Here is a 5,154-nt window from a genome sequence, read left to right as displayed (position 1 = left end):
ACACAGTCCAGCATTGCGTCTGCGCACTGGGCTCCTGTGACGTGTGGGCACATTCACAGCCGCATGGAATGATGGGTAATAGCCGCACGATTGAAACTGCAAACAGTTAATACAAAATAACTTGGTTACCGATTGATAAACATAATCAAGCAAATTATTGTCAATGGGTATTCTGCTATTCTCCATTTCTCGAAATGAATGAATTCTGCTCTCCTGTGGAACAATGCAGATCTTAAAATGCTTTTTCCCCAGAGGTCCTTCCTCTCTCCTCCCCAGAAGATGCAAACAGTTGCTGGGTTCAATCCCAGAATCAGTAATTCCTCCATCTTCTTCCCTCTTACTCGTGATACTGAATGTTCAGTGTTTTCTAGAATGATCCAGCACAGATGGAAGTCACTCGGCACATCATGTCTGCACTGACTCTGGACAAGAGCTACCACTTTTCCTGGTTAAATTCCATTTGCCGCTGTACTGTCCATCTGACCAGCCCATCTGTACCATCCCGTAATTTAAGGCTTTTGTCCTCGCTATTTACCACACCGACAATTTCCCATCTGCAAACTTATCGATCATACCTTCACATATTTCAAGTACATGATTTTATATACAATTACTATTGGTGGCTGAGGATTCACCGGATCTCCGTCAGCATCTGAACCTGTGATTCCTTCCTGTGAGACAATCGAGAGCTTTAATTGCTCTGGAGAAACAATGCTGAGAAAGCTGATGTTCTGGTCAAGGCTAATAACTGGGTGCTGCCTTGCCTGTCTCTGAATTTACTCCACTCCTGTTCACTCCCCACTTATAAGCATTAACCAGCAAGACTTGCTGCCAATCAGTCACCATCGTGACAACGTGCCTATCAAACTGCATCATTTGAGCGGCACGGTAGCACAGTGGTTAGCACTGTTGCCTCACAACTCCAGGGTTCAGGGTTCGATTCCTGCTTGGGTTACTGTCTGTGCAACGTCTGCACATTCTCCCCGAAAGACTTGCTTGTTAGGTGAATTGGTCATTCTGAATTCAGACGAACAGGCGCTGGAGTGTGGCAACTCGGGCATTTTCACAGTAACTTCATGGCAGTGATAATGTAAGCCTACTTGTGACAATAATAAAGATTATTATTATTACATTTGAATTCCAACGCCTCAATGAAGAGGCAGAAAGTGGTAGAGAGGGATCTCTGCCAAACATCTGCGGGTCGAGAAACACCTTCTCCAATCGCAGTAAGACCATAAGAGAAAACATATGACCCTGAGTAGATGTCATCCTCGAAACGAGGAACAACTGACAACCGAACAACAGAGGAGGAGCAGGTCATGAGGGTGTGACAGTCAATGTAACTTTCTGCGTTTGAGCGGTTCAGCTGGAATTCCATCCTTGCCGGGTTGGTTCTGATTGCTCAGCAATCAATGGCCTTTCCCAGTTCAAGTGATGAGGATTCCTTGTCCAACTCAATCATGATAGTAAGTTGCAGGAGAGTCAAACAGAGACCGCAAGGTGTCCGTCTCACAGGAGTACAGCTTACAGTCGTGTTCAACCCAGCAGGACATGTTCACATCTGATGGTGAGAACTTCACCATACTCCACAATCAGGGTGGCACGGTGATGCAGTGGTTAGCACTGCTGCCTCTCGGCACTGAGGTCCCTGGTTCGATCCCGGCTCTGGTCACTGTCCATGTGGAGTTTGCACATTCTTCCCGTGTTTGCGTGGGTTTCGCTCCCACAACCCAAAAATGTGCAAGGTAGGTGGATTGGCTATGCTAAATTGCCCGTTAATTGGAAAAAATGAATTGGCCACTCTAAATTTTAAAAAATAACAATACATAATCAAAGGCAGTTCCACCTTTATCAAATGTTGCAGCTGTTGTGTCAGAAATGATTTAACTCAGCGACTTCCAAACTTCATCAATAATAATGTTGATTGATTAAGTTTCTATTCATGCGCCTGAGAAATATTTTACCGTTTTATTTCATGTTGATAATTTTATTTTATAATGGTGGTGTCACAGTGAAGCATGTGTAAGTCAGAAAGAATTGTCAGCAAGGTTTAATCAGCATTTTCCACTTGGAGATCAGTAGAATGTTTCAGAAACTGAATTATAGATTTTGCACCAAAAACTATTTAAGATTAAAGTAAAAGTGAATAACGCTATTGCAAGTGTGTTCCTGGGAAAGATCTTGAATGAAGAGGAAAGATGTTTTTAAAAAGAGACACTGCAGCCCCAAAAATCAGTGACAGATCCAGAATATTAAACTGCAGCCAGTTATAGGGGTTGTTGACATCAGCAGAAATAACCAAATATTGTAAGACTATCGATCTTGTGTGTGATTAACAGCAGCAATAACAGCAGAATCCCATCTCGTCAGTCACTGAAGAAGCTGTTGATGTGTCAAGAGGTTAAGTGACTGAGAATATCTCTTCCCACATACAGAGATGAACGGTGTCTCCCCTGTGTGCGTACGTGTGTGTAACAAACAGCAGGCTGCCGGACTGAGTATCTCTTCCCACATACAGAGCAGATGAACGGTCTTTCCCCAGTGTGATTACGTTGGTTTGCAATGACAATGGATGACTGCCTGAAATTCTTCCCACAATGAGTACAAGTAAGTGGATTCTCCCCTGTGTGTATTTGCTTGTGTATCAGAAAGCTGGATGAATGAATGAATCCCTTCCCACACAGAGAGCAAGTGAACAGTCTTTCCCCAGCCTGAACATGTTGGTGTACATTGAGGTTAAATGACCGCCTGAATCTCTTTTCACAGTGAGTGCAGCTGAATGGCCGCTCCTCGGTGTGAATTTGCTGGTGTGACATGAGGCTGGCTGACATACTGAATCCCTTCCCCCACACAGAACAGATGATTGGCTTCTCCCCAGTGTGACTGTCGATAATTTTCCAGCTGAGATGAACATCGAACCATTTCGCCCAGTCCTCACATTTCCACACTTTCTCCATGGTGCCGGTGTCCTTGTGTCTCTCCAGGTTGGATGATCAGTTGAAGCCTCGTCCACACAGAACACATGCACGGTGTCTCCCTGGTGTGAATGGTGTGATTTTTTTCAGGCTGTGCAACTGGTTAAAGTTATTTCCACAGTCTGTTTACTGGATCAGACAGATGGGTGACCACTAGAAAGGGCAGGCAGGCAGTGCAGGAATCCCCTATGGCTGTCCCCCTCTCTGACAGGTATACCGTTGTGGATACTGTTGGGGGAAGTGGGGAAAATAACAACAGCAGCCTGAACAGTGGTTCTGCTGCTCAGCAGGGGAGGGCAATGTACAGGAGAGCGAAAGACATAGGGGACTCTATAGGAAGGGGCACAGATAGGCGCTTCTGTGGACAGGAAAGAGACTCCAGGATGGTATGTTGCCACCTTGGTGCCAGGGTCCAGGATGTCTCTGAACGAACACAGGACATCCTGAAGGGGAATGGAAAAGAGCCACTGGGATCTCTTCTGGGGCAGGTGTGACCTGCACAAGAAGGATGTGTTGCATCTAAATTGGAGGGGTACCAATATCCTGGCTGGGAGATTTGCTGGAGTCACTCGGGAGGATTTAAACGCGTATGGCAGGTGGATGGGAACCAGAGCGCTAGCGTAGAAGGTGTAATAACTGAGGGGAATCGGAGAACAAAAATAAGAGAACAACATCACCTTATCTGCTCAAACATAGCGGTTTGAAGTGTATTTGTTTCAATGCCAGAAGTATCGTGGGGTGGCAGATGAACTTTGAGCACTTATTAGTACTTGGAATTACGATGTTGTAGCTATCACAGAAATATGTGTAAGGAAGGGTAGGATTTTCAGCTGAACATTGGAGGATATAGATGCTTCAGGAGAGATAGAGAGGGGTGTAAAAGGGGTGGGGGAGTAGCATTACTGGTTAAGGAAAATATTATTATATTATGAGGGGAAATATACCATAAATGGCAAAACTCCTCAGAATATAGAAAGTCAGAGTTCTCTGTGTTGCATGTTCACAGATCTTTGAAGTTGGCAGCCCAAATGGACAAGTTACTCAAGAAAGCAGACAGAATGCTTGCCTTCCTTGGACGGGGCATTGAGTATAAAAACTGGCAAGTCATGCTACAGTTGTATAGAACCTTGTTAAGGCCACACTTGAAATATTGTCCATAATTCTGGTCGCCACAGTACCAGAAGAATGTGGAAGCTTTGGAGTGCGCGCAGTGGAGGTTTACCAGGATGTTGCCCAGTCTGGGGTGTGTTAGCTATGTGGAGAGACTGAATAGACTCGGACTGTTTTCGTCAGAAAGACGGAAGTTGAGGGATGACCTGATAGATGTCGACAAGATTATGAGGGGCATAGATAGAGTGGATGGGCAGGCACTCTTTCCTAGTGTGCAGGGGCCAGTAGACAGGGGGCATAGGTTTAAGGTCCCTGGTGCAAAGTTTAGAGATGAGCGAGGCAGGTTTTTTTATGCAGAAGGTGGTGCGTGCCTGGAATGCATTGCCAGGGGAGGTTGTGGAAGCAGATACGTTAACGGCGTTCAAAAGGCATCTTGACAAACACATGGATAGGATGGGGATAGGGATACGTCACAAGGAAGTGCTGAGGGTTTTGGCAAAGGTTGGTATCATGACCAGTACAGACTTGGAGGGCCGAAGGGCCTGTTCCTGTGCTGTATCGTTTTTTGTTCAAAGACACAGTTCAATGTGGGAGAAATAGTTCACGTGTTCGGAATGTGGATGACATTGTAACCGATGGTCTAACCTTTCGAACAATATGTCATCACGCTGGAAGAAACCTTGGAAATCTGGGGATTGTGGAATAGATTTAATCAGACCTGGAGATTCATCGACCTGTTCACATTGAGGAGTGACCATTAATGTTTTCCGTTTGTGGGAAGGGATTCACTCAGTTCACCAGCCTCACTTCATCATCGTCAATCTGTGCTGGACTGTTACCAAGTACAATATATCTTTCCTGAGGTTTGGTGCCCAGTACGGAACACAGTTCATGCAGCAAGTGAGGAAAAGACAGCAGGAATTTCTCTAATCTGTGATTTACAAGGACACATTCTCCGGTTCCCAGCAGTTACGTTTCTTCAGTAATTTCCTCATTTTCCCTGAACTACCCTGCCTGTTAATTCTATTATTTCTGATAATTCTATTACTGCAGCTATAGAACATAGAAC

At 45.1% G+C, this 5,154-nt stretch overlaps 1 pseudogene; it reads right to left on the bottom strand.

Moving 5' to 3' along the window:
- Window positions 1-5,154, bottom strand: part of LOC119951642 — a 135,459-nt pseudogene that overhangs the window by 68,133 nt on the left and 62,172 nt on the right.

This window comes from Scyliorhinus canicula, chromosome 17 (assembly GCF_902713615.1).
Source record: "Scyliorhinus canicula chromosome 17, sScyCan1.1, whole genome shotgun sequence".
Classification (NCBI taxonomy): domain Eukaryota; kingdom Metazoa; phylum Chordata; class Chondrichthyes; order Carcharhiniformes; family Scyliorhinidae; genus Scyliorhinus; species Scyliorhinus canicula.
The sequence above is the reverse complement of the archived record's forward strand: the minus strand, read 5'-3'. Positions and strand labels throughout refer to the sequence as shown.